This window comes from Pogona vitticeps, chromosome 12 (assembly GCF_051106095.1).
Source record: "Pogona vitticeps strain Pit_001003342236 chromosome 12, PviZW2.1, whole genome shotgun sequence".
NCBI classification, from domain to species: Eukaryota; Metazoa; Chordata; class Lepidosauria; order Squamata; family Agamidae; genus Pogona; species Pogona vitticeps.
The window spans coordinates 21,368,686-21,391,246 of NC_135794.1; the positions used below are offsets into that span (position 1 = coordinate 21,368,686).

A 22,561-nucleotide genomic window follows, 5' to 3' on the forward strand; every position below is an offset into this window, starting at 1 on the left:
TTTTCTCTTCACAGCCAGTCTTCCTGTATCAATCTATTATCAATTTGAATTTTTTGTAAAAAAAAATGGAAGAGGTCATCATTTTCTCAGATGATGCAGTTAATAAAGAGAACAGAAAGTTGAATGTGGAATTAACTGAGAGATGGATCACTTATGACCCGGCAGTTCTTAGAATCACAGTACTATAGAATCATGGAGTTGGAAGGGGCCTCTAAGGTCATCTAGTCCAACCCCCCTGCAGGAATCCAAATCAAAGTATATCTGACAGAGGGTTGTCCAATTTTCTCTTGAACGCCTCCAGCATTGGAGCGCTCAGCACTTCCCAAGGTCATCGGTTCCATCGTCGTACTGCTCTAACAGTTTAAAAGTGTTTCCTCGTATTCAGTCTAAATCTGGCTTCCTGTAACTTGAGCCCGTTATGACATGTCTTGCACTCTGGGTTGATCGAGAACAGATCCTGCCCCTCCTCTGTAGGACTACCTTTCAAGTATTTGAAAAGTGCTATCAGATCTCCCCTCAGCCTTCTTTTCTCAAGGCTTAGCGTGCCCAGGTCTGTTTTGATTCGGAGTGGCTGATATTTTGTGCAGAGATTTTTCTTTTCTCCAGACACTTGCCATCTGCAGTCCCATTAAAGTGCTAAACACAATACGAAACTGGGGGTCTGCGGTTGAGTTTGCAGCATGGTGGAAGCAAGCCCTACGACGCATGTTCTAGGTCCCTCATAACTTCATGGGTCAGACAGAGAGCAGAGCACACACCAGGTGTGTCTTTCTTCTGAATCTTCTTGCAAACACGTCTTGATTTCTGAAGACTCAGCAGGAGTTGTGGAAAAAGGAGGAAACTGGAATATGAGATAGCATCCTGATAGCATCCCTCTCTATCTTTTTCTTCTTTCGCAGGTGCCATATGAGTCACGCTAGAAACCACCCGTTTTTAATCTCAGGTCCAAAGAAAGGGAGCTCCTTCCTCCTTCTCTGCCCTGCCTTCTTTCTCACTATAAGACACTTCTCATACTGTGAATTCTGTGTTAATGATAATCTCAAGGCATGGGATCCTCCTCCAGAGAATCACATTCTTAGATAATTTTTGGAAAATCCATGGTTTTCCCTTCCTACTTTCTTTTTGTCCTGTCAGTGTCGAGGCTGTTCTTTTTCTTTCTTTCTTTCACTTATTTGTTTTATTTAAAATATTTTTTACCCATCTTTCTCCTTAAGAGCACCCAAGGCAGCTTATAACAAATTAATAAATATAAAAGCTGGCAACAGTGAGTTTCCAGATACTTAAAAAGCTCAAAGAAATATCATACCAAAAAACACAAGTGACACCAAAACACATTCAAAGCAGGAAGGTACAGTGATCCACTTAAAAACAAGTCATTTGATTTCTGTTCTACGTTCACAAAATAAGAAAAGGGGAGGAAAAATGGAGGAAGAGACCCCCTGATAACCAAGTTGAATGGAAAACAGTAGAGAGGTTAGGGCATTGGAAAAGTCTCAACAATGAAAAGAGTAGAGATGAGCGAGAACTTGTTTTCAGTGTGGAAAAGGAACTCTGTATGTAATTCATTGCTTCTCAGCAGCCAGCTTACCCTCATTGTTATAATTGCTCCAATAATGAAACTAATTCACTGCACTATGCAGTATTAAAATATTGGGTTATCACTGCTAGGAAGCCAGGAATAATACTAAGAGACCCTCTGTAGTACCCTCTAGTGGCCAGTTTTGATGTTACACCTTGCAAATATTTATACAAATACTAAGTCAAAAACAAATTGAGTATGAGCCTAGGAATGCAACCAACACCTTGTTGATTAGCAACATTTTGCTCTTAAGGCTTACACAGCTTCTTTTACAGAAACATCAATCAGAAATAGATTTTGGCCAAAGACGTTTCCTCCAAACCCACAGTGTCTGAAATTTCTATAAAGTTTTAAATGTTCTTATGGATCATTAAGAAAGAGGCAAGCAACCCATCCAGTGCTTCTAATTCTTAAACAAAGCAGCCAGCCGTCCTAGTTTTGGGTAGTTTGCACAGTTTACACAAGTGTGTGAATTTTGCCAAAAATTGTCATTTTGCACAAAAATATGTGACAAATTATTGTGAAAAACTCCTGGCTCACTGTCTCTATCAAGTGAGCCAGGAAAACCCTTGCCATCCTTTCCTACCAGGTGAAGAATATCAAAATGTCTTATTCTTGGACGCCAGCGCATGATGAGTAAGAATTTATATCCATCATAAGAAGTATTTTCAGGATTTTCAAAGTCAGGAAGTGGGAGACAACTCGAGCTCCAAGATTATCAAGAGTGAGAGAAATCTGTAGGTGCTATATCTGACACATGCAAGACCTGTAGGGAAAACCCAGCTAGGAATCTAAAAGCTGACTTGAGATAGCTGGCAATTAAATCAATCCAACAATATGTCAGAGCTAAGTGGTGCCATTATGCCTCAGTTATGACTCAATCAGCTTTAGAGACAAAGCACCCCCTTTTCCCCTCCTTTCGTACCATTGAGCCAAGTGGCTTAACATTTAAATTTGTCTTTTAATAATCTCACTGTTCTTCTCTTACTTGCTGCTCTCAGGGCTGCAGTATGCGGCTGCTGTCTATGTGCCAGCCAGGTTCAAAAGCTCTAAACGTTCAAAATGTTCTCTTCACATCAGTGAAGCTCAAAAAAAAAAAAAAAAAAAAAAAAAAAGGTACAAAAGTAGCTCTCTCAGAACAAAAGTCGGAAGGGAGAGGCAGCCAGCTGGCACTGAGGACTTTGCTCACCGCTCCTGGAGATCCTTGGCTTTGACTGGATGCGGCCGAAAGTGAAAATCAAAAAAAGCCTTCTTAAGGAAGAAAGCTATTTCCTCGGAATGGAAGGATGCAGAAGGTTTGCTCTCCACCATGCTTCACTTGGACTCTAAAGCAGAATTTGTGATTCTGAGAGGATCAACTAGAGTCCTGGTTTTTGCCCCGTTTTCACTTCTCAGAATGTCTGCAGGCCAGACACAGTTTGTGCTCTCGAATCTGCTCAGTGAAAACTTGTGCAAAGTGCTGGTTTTATCCTAAAGCCCTAACCGGGATGTGTCAAAGACTGGGCCGCAGTTCCTGAAAGACTTCTCTTGTTCGAACTCTTCTATAGCCCACGTCCTTCATGGGTGTCTCACTTCCTTGGAACAATAAAGTCGATGGTCAAATGGGATTTTCAGATTTTCTGGACTATAATTCTTCATCCTGGGAGTTCTACCTAACTTAAAGGCACCTTATAAACATCAGACTGTGACACACCTGGGAGAAAAGCCTAAATTGCCAGGCTTTGAGGTTGAGCTAGGCCTAGCTCTGTCCAGTTTTCCTGTTCCTGCCCCAGTGCCTGCTGGGAGCTTCCTTTCTGAGCAGGAAGTTAAGTGGAGCTAGGCCTAGCTCAACCTCAATGTCTTCCAGTTGAGACCTCTTTCCCAGGCGAGCCACAGTGCCATGCCTGATACTTAAAACAGCCAGACTAGAGAGTTATGGTATTTATAGTCCTGAAAAGCCCTATCTCCACTTGACTGGACTCAAGATGGGGCCATTTTGTAACAGTGTCCTGAGTGGGAACCCCCTTCTAAAAGAAAGGCTTCCTTACTCATTCTTTTGAAGTCTCGTAAAACATTCTGCTGTTCCATACCTTTAGGCCAGGAGCAGGAGATTTTGCTCTGGGCCACCCATAAACTACCACAGACCACCAAAATTTCTAGGAAAGCCCATTCTTTCTATAGCAAGGTGCAGGGAGAGAGCATTAATCTTTTTAAAGAGAGGAATCACAGTTCCCAGAGGCATTCAGGAATATGATTCTGTTCTATAACAAGCTATTTCATCACAAAACCGAATTTTTTAATTGCTGTTCCATACTCAAATGTCATGGTACCACACTGAAAATACCAGTGGCTCCAGGAGAAAAGGATTCAGGTGCATATGAGTGCATGTTGCTCGTTACTATTTTGGAGCATCCTTTTTTTTTTTTTTTACTCTAGCTAGGTTATATGTTTGGTTTTTACTTTATTGGAAACTGTATTTTATCTCTTTTATGGCTTTATTCCACTTCCAAGGACTCGCTGAATGGTTCAAAACTCATGCATACATACTGTACGATGGGCAAGCCAAGCAAAATAATTGCATCCTTCCATCTTCTAGACAACAGGAAAGACAATACACTTTGTTGAGGAACATTTATGGGCATTGCTGTGGAGTAACCTGAGCGGGAGAGGAATCTGAAGTTCTGAAGAAGCAGCCTCACCCACCCCTCCATTGCTACTCAAGACAACAGAAGAAAGAAAATCCAAACCAAAGGACTTCACTGTCTGCCAGCTGTCACTCATCCCCGTCGTCCCTGTTGTCGTGAATCAGTTAACCGGCCACCACTGGAGGACAACTAAACCTGTTGCTTAGCAACCGCATGCCGTTGTACAAAGAGCTGGAAAGAGACAGCACATCTCAGAAAAGGAAAGTGGAAAGATGCCTTGCTCCCTGTTACGTTCTATTCGGTTCTGAGCTATAAAGTATTTCATGCGAAGGTAGGAAAACACGAAGATGGATAGGCTTCATCTTCTCCATCTCCATGATTTATTGCCCAGAATAAAGGCACTCTTATGAACTGACATCCTGCACCTTGCTTTCAACAGAGTGTATAAATAAATAAATAAAGGTTCCCCTTGACAATTTTTGTCCAGTCGTGTTCGACTCTAGGGGGCAGTGCTCATCCCCGTTTCCAAGCCGTAGAGCCAGCATTTTGTCCGAAGACAATCTTCTGTGGTCACATGGCCAGTGCGACTTAGAGACACGGAACGCTGTTACCTTCCCACCGAGGTGGTCCCTATTTATTTACTCGCATTTGCATGCTTTCGAACCGCTAGGTTGGCGGGAGCTGGGACAAGCGACGGGAGCTCACTCCATCACGTGGATTCGATCTTACGACTGTCAACAGAGTGTAATTGTATATATATATATATATATAATCATGGGCAAATCTACAATGGAAATGGAGGAGAATTTGGATTCGGTTGGCTTGTGACAAGAATTTTAATCCACAATTATTTTTCATATTCAGTATGAAAAGGGCGAGAATTTAAAAACAATAAGAAATAATCCACAGGTGGAAGAAACAGAAATTAACAGAGTTACTGATGCCCATGGCTTCGAGTATTTCACTATTGAGGTGGTAGCCATATATCCCTTTATTTTCATTGATGTTATCAGTGAAATAGAGTTACCCTTTATTTTTTTAAAAAATAGGTTCCTCCTCTAGCAGTTATATTAATTTAGTCATTAAGTGGTGTCCGACTCTTCATAACTCCATGGACCAGAGCACGCCAGGCCCTCCTGTCTTCCACTGCCTCCCAGAATTGGGTCAAATTCATGTTGGTTGGTTCGATGACACTGTCCAGCCATCTCATCCTTGGTCGTCCCCTTCTCCTCTTGCCTTCACACTTTCCCAACATTAGGGTCTTTTCCAGGGAGTCTTCTCTTCTCATGAGGTGGCCAAAGTACTGGAGCCTCAGCTTCAGGATCTGTCCTTCCAGTGAGCAATCAGGGTTGATTTCCTTCAAAACGGAGAGGTTTGTTCTCTTTGCAGTCCAGGGGACTCTCAAGAGCCTCCTCCAGCACCCAAATTCAAAAGCAACAATTCTTTGGCGGTCAGCCTTCTTTATGATCCAGCTCTCACTTCCATACATCGCAACTGGAAAAACCATAAGAATCAAATATGAGATTTGGGGTTTTTTGGGTGTGCTTTTTTAAATTGCAGTTCCCAACAGCACCACCAGAAAGTGTTTTGGTTCAAAAACCAAACCCTTTCCATCTCAGAAAAGAAGTTGTGGTTTTAAAAATTAGAAAGCAAGACTGACAGAATTTTCCATCCTTAATCTTCATTGATTTGGAATGCAACGGAAGAAGTCAGGCCAGGTGTTCAACCCATCACTCTTATGCCAAGTATAACTTGATACTAGGCTCTTATCCACATGGTTGATGTAATGCAAGCCAATTAACACATTAAACATCCTTATTCATGAGCAATTTTGACTTCCCAGTTTCTGCAGTCTGCATAATTCTCAACACTTCATCAGTTGCCGTTCCCTAAACATGTAGCATATAGACCCTGTGCACTTTACATCTAGTATCATTGTGTCTGATTGACTGGGGTTCATCATATGGTAGAGAGGATTTTGCTCTTCAAGCCCTGACATGACTCTCAATAAATTCCAAACTGCAACGCGTTTGAATATTTTGCTGCTTAATGAACTAACGAATGGAAACTGCTTGGTGGGAGTGAAGCGAAAATCTCTGTCAACATACTCAGAGAAGTTAAACTAGATGTGAAGATCCATCAATGGGGAGGAGGAATCTAAATTTGATTTTGAATAATTAACTTTGATTGGGCCCAGATAAATTTCTCCTCCCCCTCCCATGATGAATCAACTTTATCTACAACGGCTTCAGGCGGGGGACAGCAAAAGACAAAGACTTTTGCTGGCATTGGCCAATCGGATGCTTTTACATGGTTAGGCAACCTTGAAATGTTTTGCTTCTAAACTTTCTCTCTCTTGATTTCTGTGGCAATTTAGTGGCAAAGTTACATTTGCAAAATAATTCCCGACAATTCTATTTCTGGAACTGCTAAAAAAGGCAATTACTTGCCTTATAGTTTAGTTTTTAAGAAGTCTTTACTTTCTTGTTTCTCACAAGTTACCGGAATGGTGATTTTGGTTGCCATATTGCGTCTGGCCAAATAGCTCAGTGAGTTAGATATTTGGCTGCAGACTGAGAAGTTGGGAGTTTGGTTCCCCCGCTCGGCCTCCTGGGAGATGAGCCAGCCTATGTGGCTTTGGGCAAGTTGCACCGTTCCAGATCTATTTTTCGGGGAGAGGTGATAAAAACAGGGAGGAGCAGAGCTCTCCAAATTCTTCAGCCGGGATGAAACAGGGATTTAGGGAGGGGTGTACCTGCAAAAAAAAAAGGGCTATTGGATGTTCTGGAAAGGGAGAAGGAAAGAAAGCAGGGGAAGTGTGAAAGAATCCCCGAGGTTTCCTGAAACAGAAGGCGAAGAAAGGGCCTGAAAGAGCGTCCAGGAACTCTCCAGATGCCCGACATGCAAAAACGGCCCTGTGGGAAGGAGGGAAGATGTTTACCATGGAGTTAAGAGTCGCTTTTAGCTCTGGGAGTGGTAACGTCAAGAGATGGGTGATTGCCACTCGTAATTTAGCTGTACCAAATGTGTCAGGATGATTGGGTCCCTTGGGAGACAGGTCTCCTGACTGACAGCTGATTTATATATATATATGAAACAAACATTGGGGAATCAGCTGCTTGTGCGTGGCTGTCACCTAGGCAAAAATATTATTGGCTGTGAAATATCTTGCGGCCAGATATGGGAAAGTTTTTAATAGTTGGAGTGGGAGATGATGCACTGGGAATACTAGAATGCTAGCCCCAAACAGCATCCCCTATCAAGTTGCCCCTTCGCCTTATTATGTTGATTTATGTAGCTCTCCCAGGGTTGATGCGCTGTTTCTCCTCTGTCTACCTCCTAAGGTTAGGAAACGTTGGGTCTAGAGGTGAGAGGTGGCACTACAGCAAGTAAAGTGAAATAGGAATGGTAGTCATAAGGCATTTGTTTGTATGGAGGCTTACCATGTTGCCCAATGGGGTTGGGATGGGCTGTCCAAGTGACATCCAACTTATGGCAAGCTATGTGAGATGTTTCAGAAGTGTGTTAACCAAGGCTACCTGCTTGGGTCTCTTGAACTGTTTCTGTAGGAATCTGAACGCAGGTCTCCTGAATTCTAGTTTGTCGTTCTATCCACTACATCCCACTGGTTCTCAATGTCATTGAACAGGGACACCATTGCTAAATACAAAACCTTGAGGTCTTTTGGACACTTGGAACCATTTTAGACTTAAACTGATGTCAGGAAAATTAATTAATTATTTAATTAATTTTCAATTAATCATTTAATTAATTTTCAATTAATTATTTAATTACTTTTCAATTAATTATTTATTTAATTTTCAATTGTTCAATACAATTAATTAATTTATTAATTCAATTCAGTTCAATTCATTAAATCAATCAATTCAATTAATTAATTAATTATCAATGCATTTCTATGCTGCTGACTTAGTGCAAAGCACTATAAGTGGTTGACAATAAGACAAAATAACCAAAACCCTCTATCCCAGATACCAATGATTAACACTTCGAAGTAGTGAAGACAACAAATAAAGAGCCCAAATGATGACAAAAGAGGAGGCTGTGGTTCTCCTGCTGGGAGCCCATTCCATAAAGAAGGAGCCACCACCAGGAAGGCATGATTTGTGTCTGAATTATCTTCAATGTGAATTGGTGGAAAGCTAGCCCTGTATAGGGCTTTTATAAAGGAAGCATTCATTCCAACCCACCTTTTTGTTGCTTGGTGCCAAAGGAGTGTTTCCATTTGTGCCTAAGTGTCTCTTTTTAATTTTCTCTTTTCTTGAAGATATCTGCTTCTCCCTAAGAAACATTTAAGAAAGCCATTTCCCTGGTGGTGCTTCTTTACTGCACCTCTTGTGATAGTGGTTAGCGTGCAAACTATATGCTGATTTAAAGGCTCCCACCACAGTAGTCATCCTGAAACTCTGGGCAATGCTAAGCTCCCTCCCGATACAAAACAACACTAGAAATAAACCATGCTTTCAAGAGGAATAAAAAGGAGCAGAAAATAATGAGAAAAGCACAGCACTAAGAAAGATAAGATAAGAATATTAGATGGACAATAGGAGGAAATACTGTAACATCCGGGCAGAACCAGGTCCAAAAAAAGGGGAATAAATGCTCCACCTGGTAGAGTTCATGGAGCCACTTTAGATTCCCATCTTAACTTATCTATTGGATCCTAGTGCTCTGCTATAATTTGTGAAGATTTCCTCTCTCTATTTTTTGAGAGGAAAAAAGTCAGCTACAAGAAGGAAAGGAGAAGCTGCCAGTAATAAATCAGTAACTTCCATGCCTGCTACTTCGCATTTACAAAAGAGTTTTTTTCATGGTTAAAGGGACTAGGGAGGGTTTCACTTCTAGTTTATTTGAACAGATAAATTGGAGCAGAGAAAATGGGATAGTATTAGCTTAGGATGCTTTTTATCTGGCATCAGCAGGTTCTTTAAAGTTCTCAGGCTTGGGTGCATATCATAAATGAAGCAACTCTACTGTATTTCATGAATCTGTCAAGTTTTGGAATAAATCCCACCTTGTATATATAAAAAATAAACAAGCCAGAAAAGCAAACTCTGCAGTCTTTCCATAGAGTAGGATAGAAAAATCATTTGTATTATTTGATTTGATTTTAATAAAAATAAGTCCAAAATGCAGTATCAAAAATGTCCACTAGACGGAATAAGAGGGTATTTTTCCACTTTCTTTTTTAAAGTCCTGTCAGGAGGAATTATCAAACAGAAAAGAAATTTCAGATCCCTTCCTTGCAATAGAGGATAATTAGCAATTTATTAGCTGAGCCAGACACACAGATAATCTGAACAATGCTGCTGGGAGAAATTTGGAGGCAGCAGAGAAGGAGGAAGTCCAAATGTGAGATGGATAGACTCAATAATAGAAGCCATGGGCTTATGTTTACCCAACCTGTGCAGGGCTTTTTGAGGGGAGGACCATTTGGAGGTCACTGTTTTAGAGAGCTGCCGTAAATCGTAAGCAGCCTGGTGACACATAACAGCAGGAAAGTCAAACATCAGTTGTCACTCAGTCTGAAATTGGGTGCAAATCTTTTAAATCACTTTCTTAGGAAACTGGCATGAAACTCATCTTAGTAAGACCAAGAGGGGAACTGGTTTTTATTCTGAGTCACCCACCCAGCTACACGAGAGGACTCTAACAAGGCTACGTGTAGCCTTCTTTTCCCTTCATCAGTTGAGTTGAGCTCCTAATGGGGAAAACAGCCACACAGCTGCTCCGTCAGAAGGCCTGAGTGTTAACCATGGGTCTTTGAGGAATCAGTCGTTTCTCGAACTTAACAATCTGTTTATTAGGCAGGGAGTCCCCTGTGGATGCTCAGGCTTGCTTACAAGCTCGTGTCACTGTGCTTCTCAGCTTTACTTAACGGGCCATTTTATTTGGGGGATTTCTTTCCCGAGGGTTCATCCAGAGAGGAATTATTGGGTATGATGGAATGAGCTGTTAACGCTGACGGAGTGCGCACGGTATGGCGAAAGCAGCAGCAGAGACGAAAGGAAAGCATACAGAAGGATGTGCTTTATTGTGGAGAAGGCTCTCCGCGAGGTCCCAACCTGTGGTTACACTAGAGTCACAGAACTGCTAAGCAACCAGTAGCAAAGATCCATAGGTTCCTTCCCTGATGAGTTGTACTGTATGCTCTGCTGTTTGGTTCATGAAGTCCCTCATAAAAATAATTTTAAAGAACACAGTAACTTAAATAATCTATTGGGGCCACCATAAGTCAAAAGCGATGTGAAAGTGTGTAATGACATCAGCAATCTATAAGTATAGACACAAAATTGAGACGTATTTGCCAAAGTTAGATGTATTGGCTGAAATAGACTCGATGTTTTAATCTTAATATATTTCCAATTGTGTTTTTTTTAATGTGATTTTTATATAGTGTTTTCACATCTCTCATTTTATCTGTCGTGAGCCACCTTGGGATCTCTGTAGGATGATGGGGTGCATATAAATTATTTAAATAAATAAAATAATAATGGAATCAATGAGGATTTGGGGCGTCAACCCCTCCAGAAGTCCCATTGATGCAATGGACCTGCTCTAGTCACTCTAGGTAAAGGTAAAGGTTCCCCTTGGCATTTAGTCAGTCGTGTCTGACTCTAGGGGGCGGTGCTCATCCCTGTTTCCAAGCCATAGAGCCAGCATTTGTCCGAAGACAGTTTCCGTTGCCACGTGGCCAGCGCGACTAGGGAGCGCTGTTTACCTTCCCACCGAGGTGGTACCTATGTATCTACTCGCATTTGCATGCTTTCGAACTGCTAGATTGGCGAGGAGCTGGGACAAAGCGACAGGAGCTCCCTCTATCACATGGATTCGATCTTACGATGGCTGGTCTTCTGACCCTGCGGCACACAAAGGCTTCTGCGGTTTAGCCCGCAGCTCCACCATGTTCCCTCTCTAGTCACTCTAGTCACAACTTAATATTGGATTTCAGCCGTTAATTAATTAAAGAGTACCTGTTTGAATTGTGTGTGGTGCATAAAGCCATCCAACTGACACACAGTAAAGAATCACAACAGGAATAATAATTACAGGCAATCTGCCAGTTTAGTGACATAATTTTCCCTGCACTGGGTATATGTTGTGCAAGAGAATTTTAGCCCATGACTCTAATTTAAATGGAAGTATGATTCCTCTCATCACAGTATGGAAGGTTCAAACTTGAGCAATCGAGCAAGGTGACTGATGGGTGACTTCATGGCTCTTTCTTTTCCAGCTTTTCGTCATTCTGTTTTTCAACTAACCTTGGACTGTACGGACTTTCAAACAGATGGTGCCTTCAAAGAGACCAGTGGTTCCCAACCTTGGATTCCCAGATGTTCTTGGAGTAGAACTCCCAGACGTTGCTATGCTGGACAGGATTTCTGGGAGTTGTAGTCCAAGAACATCTGGGGACCCAAATTTGAGAACCACTGAAATAGACATCTTCCTTGCGTAGCCCTTTAAACAGAAAATGCTGCTGTGTAAAGTGTAGCACATGTCACACTTTGGCATATGGAGGCAGAAAAAGGACATTAGCTGATGTAATAAAGAGAAAATCTTGCCATGTCAGAATTTCGTTGGATGGATTCTCAAAAAATCCAAGCCAGCCTGGTCATTGGTAAGAGATGGTAGACAAGGTACTGAAATGGATGGGAATTCAACTTACAATCTGTGAAACAGTGGCAAAATGAAGTCCATCCTTCACTAGCTCAAGGTTTCCAAGATAGCTGCTTCTGCTTAAGATCTAGGAAAGCTGTGGCATGACTGATGGGACCTAGAAGTGGTGGCAAACACATACCACTTCAGATGTTTCTAGACTGAAACAATCTCTCCCTGTGATGTCTGAGCATTAATGAGATTTGCAGTCCAGTAACCTTTTTAGCTGCACATAAGGTATCCTCCCCTGGTCTTCACAGACCAGTATCCAGACTCTACTGAAAGCAACTTCCTATGGTGTAGGAAACTCATCCCAATGACACGGCTGCTCATAATGAATGAAACACACTCTCCAAACCTAATGTGCCTGCTGCCAACTATTCATGTATTCAATTAAGCGTTTGCTGCCTTGTCCCTGCAAATAGAATCTACGGTAATGTGATTTTGAGTGCAATGTCATTGTTTGCCTTCATCCTATCCATGGCTGGTGGCTCTCCCCACTTTCTGCTAGAGTCCGTTCCAAAGGGTATATTTCATTGGTTGTTGTGGGTTTTTCAGGCTCTTTGGCCGTGTTCTGAAGATTGTTCTACCTGACATTTTGCCAGTATCTGTGGCTGGCATCTTCAGAGACATAATCACCCATCTCCTGAAAAGGACAAAAGCTGATCCCACAGCTATAAATACTCAACTCCCAAACAAACTGCACCAGAGCACAAAGTGCTGTCCTCTGAAGATGCCGGCCAGAGAGACCGGTGAAACGTTAGGAAGAACAACCTTCAGAACACGGCCAAAGAGCCCGAAAAACCCACAACAACCATTAGATCCCGGCCGTGAAAGCCTTCGTGGGTATATTTCATTGTCAGAGTGAATTTCCTTCCTGCTCACATTGATGCTTCTCTACTACCTTTTCCATTCCACAACGTGGCGGCTTATTTTCTCTCACCTGCTTCTCCTTAAACCACATAATGCCACTCCCTGGCGTGTAGCATCTTTCAAATATCTGGAGACATTTATCAGCTCCCCACCCTCCGGTACTTTTCCTGCCAAGCTTGGCATATTTAGTTATTTCAATCTCTCATCATAAGTCATCGTCTTCAGCACCTGTAACTTGTTTTTGATGCCTATCTTTGAACATCTTCCAGTTCTTCTCAGCTTTTCACAGGTCTATCTTTCTCTCTGTACTTAATTCAAAATATGGCAGCAAAGCCAGGCAGAGGAAATAACATTGGTTACAGATTTTTAAATATTTCTAAAGATTTGTTTCTTTCTCTTGAAAGATTTCGGGCAGAGTAAGAGCTAGAACCATTCAATTTTGGACGAATACTACTGAGATTCCAAATAAAATAACTAGGATGGTGTAGTCTGGAGACCAGTTTTTTTCAGAGAAGCAGCTGAAACGACCAATAATTACATTTCAGTAGTGTATGACCAAAAGCGTTTGCTAAACTCTTCTGGAAACAAATTTCAACTACAGGATCATTCCCCTCTGACTGAGGATCTTGTAACTTGTGACAAAAAAGGAAGTTTTTTTTCTTCTTAAAAATGATTCATTTTTTTAAGCATGCATTTTGCCCAAACTATTGCATTTTGCACAAAATACTTTGGTCTTGTACAAAATGTGTTTTTGCACAAAATATGTTCTTGGCTGATGTAACAAGTGACAAAAATAAGTGGTTACTGCTCCTCTTATGCAAGAGGGAAACCTCTCAGAGCAGTTCACCATTTCTTCAGTGAAAAGTCTTGTTATGTTGAGACTAACAATAAAATGAAGGCTCACAAATTTTCTTACCTGGGATGCAAAAGGTGTCATGTAAAAATGGAAAGTCCAGTTTAGTCCCAATATGAGTTAGTTTCACATGCATCCATCCATCCATACTGCTCCATTTCTGCATTCATGTGAGGCTTTAAAAATACTGTATGCAGTTTTGAATGGTCCTGAATAAGACCAGAACAGGTGCCACGGAGATCCAGCCCCTCCCCTCCGAACCAGCCAATCCATTCACTGGTCATTGTGCCAATCATGGAAGCAGCCCGGCTGGTACTTCTGACCTCCCCATGCAGCTGACCACTCTAGCGAGAAAAAGAAGGGTGAAAAGTCTTCCTACCCAGCTGTTGAGCGGTTGGCTGCATGAGGAGGCAGGGAAGTGCCGCCTGGGCTGCTTCCACAATTGGCACAACAGCACAGAGGAGAGCTGATGCACCGCACAATGACTTGTGAGTGGGCCGGCTGGTTCGGGTTGGGTGGGTGAGGCACTGGATCTCCACAGCACCTGTGGTTCTGATTTTTATATCCGTATCCCCAGGGATATGAATACAAATAAGTAGCTCATTTCTAGTGCTAAAATCTCTCTTTCATCCTCCTGAAAGTCTTCTCCTTTCACAAAAGAGGCTTTTATTTTTCTGCTTCATTCTGCTTGTCTTTAGAAGATCTCATGAATCTGTTTTGATGCTGTTCTTGCATTTACAGTATTGTCCTGAGATATTTAAGGATGCCTGGGTTTCTGCCACTCCCTTCCTTTTGATCAGACATTTCTCCATCGTTTCTCCCGCTGTCCACGTGTCTTAACCTGAGAAAGCCTCATGGAGGGAATTGCCTGATAATGACTCTACCTGGGATTTATTTAGAATGTGGGCAGCTTGGAAGGCTGCAAACTGCTGGACAGATGATAGTGCCTTGAAAAACAGGAGTTTGCCATGAACAGTTCCACCAATAAGAACTTCATTATGGTTTTCTTGTCCCCCCGCCCAAAAAAAAAACAGACTCTTTTCTCTCAAGGTGAACGAGAACAATGGTAACATTCCGGAAGAACCTTTTAGCATTTTCATAGTATCTGCTGTCAAAATAGCTTTTCTCCACTTACATTATTGCTGGAGATGGACACGAACTGGCAGCACAGGTGGGGGTGCTGCCCTCCTCTGCCTCCTCAGTCACCAGCCCCAGCTTGTTTGCTTTTCCCACCTCCACGGCTATTCTCCCACTCATGAGCAAGAGCACAGACTTCCCTGCTTTTGCCTGAGTGGGAGATCAGCCAAGAAGGCAGGGCAGAGGAGCCTCAGCTGCTGCCGAGACCAGAAGATCTGCTGGGGAGGTGCAGGAAGTTATCACCTTGGCCCAGGTGAGTGGCTGATTGAGCCAGAGGAGGCGGGAGGAAGAAGCAGCTGCACCTGAGCTGCCACCTTTACAAGCTGCATTCAAATTAAATTTTAAAAAAATATTTCAGAGCTCCGACAAGCTGGAAGCTACTCTGCTCCTTCACTCATTAGCTTAAATCTAATCACTAAGCCCAATCAAAGCAGCCCCATTGAATCGGTTTCTGAGTATCAAGTCCATGCTTACATGAATCTATTGATTCAACAGGTCTACTTTATTTTGAATTAGGCCATTCGTTGGGAGAGATAACCAACCAAATAGTGCCTTCTCCAATTAAAGTATGATGTTCCCTGACATCTTTCCATCTTCTCAGTCATTCTCGTCTCTCCATTAGCACTCGTTGACTTATTTGCATTTCCCCCTCCTCCCCCCCTTCTTAACAATCTCTTAACTGTGCTTATTCCTATACGGAGGGACGGCCGATAACAGCCTTCTTGCTTCTTAATTGATCATGATCCTTTTGTGGAAGTCTTATGCTCCAAATGCATCTTTTTCATTCCCCATTCCATTTAAGCAAAATTGCTTAATTTTATTTAATAACCTAACTCATGTCGGCGTTGTTGTTTCGTGCCTCAAAAAGATGCCTCTTGAATATTTAATCCGGCTCCCCTCCGCTTGTTTGGGTTGTTGTCCATTTGTTTGGTTTTTAATTATAGCGAGACATGCTCAGAAAGGAAAAGGAAGCAAGGGGAACGCGGGGAGGAGAGCGACGGCTTGGCCTTCACCTATTTTTCCCCTCTTTGGTGAGGATAGATAAGAAGAGCGAATTTCCTCCTCGTCTTTCAGTTCATTATGTCCTGCACTCAGACGAGCATTAATAAGGAATGGGAGTTGGCACCTGGTGGGGAGAGAATGCCAGCTCTTTTTCCCCTCACTTCACAAACCAACCTCCAAGGAGATCCTGGCAGGGCCCAGTGTTTTGTTGGAGACGAAGCTTATTATGCAGAATTGTGTCAAATGCTGAGGAGTGGTACAAAGAGATAATCGGAGTCCTTCAGCGCTAATTACCTGAACCCAACAGAAGACCTTGGCTCAATTCAAATCATTCAGAGGGAGGGAGAAGTCTCCCTGAGCCATGAAGGAAATGGCAATTGTGCAGGAAGGAGCCCACGGGAGAAGAAGGTGGCCTATATTTCAAAATCTGCTACAAACGAAGGCAGGTCGGTAGCTCAGAAAATTGGATTCAGCAGCGGTTGTAGTCCAGGGTTCAAGTCCCCACTCACCATGGAAATGGATTCGGGGTGTTTGTGTGGCAAGGGAGAACCACGCTTTGAATGTCTCACTTGTTGGGGCCACCATAAGTTGGAAAGGGCTTGATAGCCCATTAAAAAACAGCAACATCATCACCTAGCTTCTTGACCACTTGGGCAGTGCCTCACACAGGGTAACATAAGCAGAAACCCAATTTACTTATTCTTTTCTATGCTAAGTTTATAGAGAGCCATCATGGTGTATTGGATAAAGAAGGATTGGGTGGGTGAGTCAGGAAATCTGGGTTCAAATCTCCCCTTCTCCATGGAAACCATGGAACATCTTTACTTAATGTCACCCGCCCAGCCTACAAGATCATTCCAGCCGAGGCTCCTCCAGGTGGTCATAAATCAAGAGGTAGGGCGTTCTTCGCAGTGGCTCCAACTGTATGGAACCAGCTTCCAGAGGAGCTCCATCTAGCTCCCTGTTGACATTTAGGATGTAATTAAAGGCGTTGCTTTTCAGGGAGGCTTTCCACACTGAGCCTAGCTGGCCACTCCTCCCCTCTTTCCTCCGTCTGTTCTGAGTTTATATGATTAGTCAGTGTCCTCTGGTTTTAGAGCTATTGTTGTTGCTTTTAATGTTTTTATCGTTATTTTTGTTCTCTATTATACGTACGTATTGTAACCATCCAGAGTAGTATCTCGGCACTAATGGGAGCGGGATACAAATTGATTGATTGATTGATTGATTGATTGATTGATTGATTGATTGATTGATTGAATGAATGAATGAATGAATGAATGAATGAATGAATGAATGAATGAATGAATATTGGGGGATGGCAATGTTAACCCATTTCCTGAATATTTCACGTGCCTCAAAACCTTACTAAGGTCACCATAACTGCCAATAAATGCCAGATTTATTAGTAGAGCTGTAAAATCAGAAATGATTTTTTAAATAATACAAACAAAATTACAGCACAGATTGCATGAGTGAGGAAGACCCAATGATCTGTTTTGGAAGTTGCTGTCCACACGTTGCTAGTTAGAGAAGAGTCTGTGCTTGGGTATTCAACCAAAATTTGCCTCCAAGACTGAGACAGTTCCCCTTATGAAAGAGGAGGATTCTGGCCATGAGTGAAGGAAGGCTTTCCTTCAACAAAACAAAACAAAACACAATAGCTGATTGGACTCAGTATGGACTGGATGTGGAGGTGGGGAAGGTAGCACATAGGTGAATATGGACTTTACAGACATGTAAATGGGCAAATAGTCTGTACTGATGCAAGAGACCTTTCTTTTCCTTTGGACACGATCCGTAGCTCAGTTGCTTGAGCAGCAGCTTCATATACAAAAGATTCCAGGTCTAGTCCTTGATGTTTCCAGGTGGTACTTGGAAAGACTCTAGTATCAAACTGTGGAGAACCAATGCCAGCCAGGTGACACCGAGCTGGTAGAACAATGGACTCAGACTTCACAAGGTTATTCCTCACATCCCATCTATCGTGCCTGGTGGCCTGCTTCTAGCTTGTCTTCCAAGGGACTCTTATGTGCACCTCTCCATTTTTGCTGCCTCAACTGACTTAGGAAACTGGCTCAGCTTCCCCAGCCTATTAGTGTATTAAGTAAAAAGCTATTTGAATATCGCACCGTAAATAATGCTGACATTCTAAAATGCTGATTATTTCTAATCTACTGGGAAGGGTCTTTTGGAAAGCATACTTCTCTTTCCCATTGACTCTGTTTTTTTTTTTTTTTCCCTGACTCGCAGAGCGCTATTTGTCCACCTAGGCATCTCTATTTGTTCATGTTTGTTTTATCGGCTCCTGAAAATTGGATGTAACTGAGACTGATATTATTAGGTTTCATTTCTCCAAAGCCGAGAGCGTTCACTCTGCTTGGGAAGGGGGACCAGTAAGTAGTAAATACTGGGGCTTTTAAAATGGAATTTGCGTTTGCTAATTAATCCATTTGCTTGACTCTTCTCATAGCGCAAACCCATTTTTTTCCTTCCTGTAAGCCAGAACAAATCCTATTTTTCACTATCTTATCAGCATTATATAAATGACAGTGTGTGGGATTTCAGATTTTCCACTGTTTTGTCCTTACACTTGATTAGATTTTTAGCGCACCAGTTCTTTCTTTGGGGTTTATTTCTGTGTCTTATAAATGCGAGAGAGAGAGAGAGAGAGAGAGAGAGAGAGAGAGAGAGAGAGAATGTGGTCTTTTTATATAGTCCTAAAACAAAGGAGGATGATACCTTTCATAGGGCATTGAAATCTCACAGCCAGGCACGAGCTTTCACATCCTGTGGGACTCTCCATCAGGTTGGGCTTTACGGAGCAGGAAAGGTGCAGAAGAAACAGAATATTCCACTAAACTGTGGTTGGGTTATCCAGTCCAGGCACTCTTGTTTAAAGCTCATTCCAAAGGGAGGAGACTGATGCATTCTGAATCTACGGCTAATTAGGGACAGGCTTCCCCTGAGGTATTGTAGATTTCATAGCCCTTCCCAATCGTGGTAGACAAAAGAACTGTCGGCCGTTCAATACCTCCTCTTTCCTTATATTGAAGCTGGGGGCAAAAGCAGACAGAAACACAGCAGGCCCACATTGGCTTTCTCCGAGTGAAAGTTTTATCTAGGGAAGAGAAGGCAATTCCAGCTAACTTAAGAGTATTAACCAGTAGCTGGAGGATGATGGAGTCCTCGGTTCATTGCAGTCCTTCCTGGAGTGATGACAGACATCTTTGCTTGCTTGTAGATATTACCCCAGCTGGCTATTCAGGGAATGTTCCTCAGTTCAACAAAAAAAAAGAAGAAGGTTTCATGCTCCTTTTACCCAGTTATAAGTGCAAGTATTTTGATCAAAAGATACTCTCTTGTTTGCTGTAGTGAAGGGGATGCTGTTAACCCTATTCAGTCATCACCTTTCCCAGTCATAAGAGAAGAGCAGTTAGCCCTTCCTCTCTCCTCTGTTGCTAGAGAAAGCAACAGTGGCATGGATCAAGACGTTATGACTGACTGGGTTTCGTTTAGAGCAGTGGATCCTAACCTTGGGTGACTCAGGTGTTCTTGAACTGCAACTCCCAGAAGCCCTCACCATCAGCTGTTCTTGCCAGGGTTTCTTGGTGTTGCAGTCCAAGAACATGGAGGATAACCAAGGTTGGGGACCACTGCTTTAGAGATTGGAAGAGTTGCTTTTGGGGTTGCATTTGATGAGCCATTAGGAGACTTGGTGGCATTGCGGGTTAAACCACAGAAACCTCTGTGCTGCAAGGTCAGAAGACCAGCCATTGTAAGATCGAATCCATGCAACAGAGTGAGCTCCCATTGCTTGTCCCAGCTCCTTGCCAACCTAACAGTTCGGAAGCATGCAGATGCGAGTAGATAAATAGGTACCACCTCGGTGGGAAGGTCACGGCATTCCATGTCTAGTCGCGCTGGCCACGTGACCACGGAAGATTGTCTTCAGACAAGCGCTGGCTCTATGGCTGGGAAACGGAGATGAGCACTGCACCCTAGAGTCGGACACAACTAGACTAAATGTCAACGGGAACCTTTACCTTTACCTATGACCCATTGCTTTTAAAGGTTTTGTTAGAAAACCTACAACCCTTTCTGAGGAGCAATCTCTGCCTTGGAAACATTCAGTTGAATTTTTGCTGTAAGTGAAACTCTTGGGATAGATCTAACAATGTATGGAAATCTTCCTGCGAAAATCTGCTACTCGTAATAAAAACTGCTCTCATGTTTTTGCAGAATTTTGCATAGTGATAATTTCACTAGCATTTCTTCCATTGCATTATCACTATGAGTTTTTTTAAATTAACATGAATGGACTGATCACTGTGATTTTCCTGACAGATCTGACCAGGTGATTCGGGAGAATAAAAAGGTTGGATAGTTCTTAATGATAGACCATGCTCCTGTCATCTGTAGTGTAATACCCATCAGAGTTTGAATGAAGGGCAAAGAGACAGGCGGAAGGAGATTTTATTGCTTGAATTAGGACACGGCAAGAGATGAAAACTTGGCATTTAGACAAGGAATTAGATAAACTTGAAGTATATTTATTAGATTGATCCCCCTGTCCCTGGTGCTAATTATAGCTACTCTGAATATGTATGTTTGTTCTTGATATTTCTAACAGATATAGGGGAAACTGGTGACAAAGAAGAAAAGACAGATGTATGATTTAAAAATTGCTGCTTTGTCCATAAATCAAATGATATAATTATCCACTCACATCTTCACCATCAGCCGGCTGCTTTCCTTTCCTTACGCATTTTATCAATACTATTCAGCAGTGCTTGTAAGAAATCTGTGAATATATCTCTTGTTCGCTGATGGGCTTACAATGTTTGCTGTGAAGCAAGAGGGATGCAATTGATTGCTGAGCAGTAATGATACAGATTTCCCCAACACCTCATAGATAGGATTGAAAGCTTGAATCTCTAGTTCAGGTCTGTGGCTTGGGTTCGAGGAATGGGATGGTAGAACTAGGGAAGAAGGAGTGAGGCATTGGCGACTGGGCTTGCCCTTCCCTTTTGCCCTGGAACCCCCATAATGCCTGTGCCAGGAAGGGAAGCTGATGGGGTGCTGGTAGAGAGAGTTGAGCATTTGAACGCATCAGGCTGGCTTTAGCTTACATTCCTTCCATGAGCATCTGAGTGGAAAATCTGTGAGCGAATGTAGGACATGGGGCCGTCGTTAACTCTCCATAGAGAGGACTTAGAGAGGATCCTCTGGAGAGAGCCACATGGAAGGCTACCCTTAAAGAGAAGTGCAACTGCCAACTAGAAACCAAGTCTGATGAGGAAAGACCGAAAGAATTGGGCAGGTTGAGAGAAAAAAATTGACTGAAAGGAGATAGGACAGCACTTTCCAAATCCTTGAAAGGTAGACCTACAGAGGCAGGGCAGGATCTGTTCTCCATCATCCTAGAGTGCAGGGCATGCAACAACGGGCCCAAATGACAGGAAGCCAGAGTTAGGTTGAGTATCAGGAAAAAAAGTTCTTAACTGTTAGAGCGGTATGACAATGGAACCCATAACCTTGGGAGGTGGTGAGCGCTCCAATGTTGGAGGTATTTGAGAGAAAACTGGGCCCCAATCTGTCAGATCTTCTTTGATTTTGGATTCCTGCCTTGAGCAGGGGGTCGGACTCGATGGCCTATACTGGCCCCTTCCAACTTAATTATTCTATGATTATTATACGATTATAGATTAATAACAGAGAGCCTCATGTTGCCTGTATGCGGAATGAAACATTTTCTTTTTATCTGTTTTAATCTTTACCTTCTTCATTCTCACTTCTGCTTAGTCTGCTAGATTAAGGCAATTTGTATTCTATTTGATATTGTCTGGCTTGATAATTTTCTAGGCATTTATCCCCCCACATATGCACCTAGGACGCTCCAAAATCCTCTCCTTTTCCCAAAAATTCCCATGATCTCTGTTTCTTCATCCTCCACCAGAACCCTCATCAGCTTCATCTACATGTCACTCACCTTGTTCTAATCGTAGCTATCCTTTGATTTCGGATTCTTTTAACCTACGCCTTGTGTCCAAAGTAACTTGCATTATATTGAATAACAATGAGTATTACAACGGAGGAAGGAAACAATAGCAAAGAAACATGATGTTCATGGCTGAATGGCACGAGGCACAACAGGTCTACCCATCCGCCTGCTCTTTGTGTGGGCATGTGAAGCCTTCAAAGTTTCACACACTTTCAACAGCCCATGTGGGTTTCATAAAAGCAAGCACTCACCCACACGCCCTTGGTTGCTCCCGAGGTGAAGTCAGGCTGGCAAGAAGGATTTCTTTTTTCCAACCATTGCATGTTTGATGTGGTACAAGACAACCTTGTCAAGGGCTATTATGGCCTGGGGTGAAATATTTCCCTAACCTTTCCCCCCTGCCCCTTCCCAAGATGAAGCCTGGCAGATGACTCGAAGCGTGATGGTTTACAAACAGCCTAAGGACTTCGGTAACCTATGCTACTTTTTAATGATTCCTGGGAGTATTATGCTTTGCAACGGCCCAATTCCAGGAAAATAATGCTAGGGAGAGGAGGCAGAGGGCATAGCTTACTGTGGTATATGTCCGTCACCTCCATTTCGGAGAATATGAATTTGCTGAGTGCGCAACTTCCTGAGTTTTTTTTTTTTTTAACGTTCCATTTCTGCACCAGTTAGTGATTTTACAGGTGGTGGTGGGGAGGGAGGCAAATACCTGGCTGAAAATGTAAACGTGTTTGCATATATATTTCTCCAACAATTGTGTGTGTGTGTGTGTGTGCGCGCGCGCATGTGCGTGCCAATGTTGCTCA

General features: G+C 42.6%; 1 long non-coding RNA gene across 1 annotated transcript in view; it reads left to right on the forward strand.

The window, feature by feature from the left end:
* The first annotated feature begins 15,183 nt into the window (after positions 1-15,183).
* LOC144584643 (uncharacterized) overlaps positions 15,184-22,561 on the forward strand; it is a 243,774-nt gene continuing 236,396 nt past the window's right edge. The window contains exon 1 of the long non-coding RNA XR_013539026.1: positions 15,184-16,191. This is a non-coding gene — a long non-coding RNA (uncharacterized LOC144584643). The remainder of the gene's footprint in view (positions 16,192-22,561) is intronic.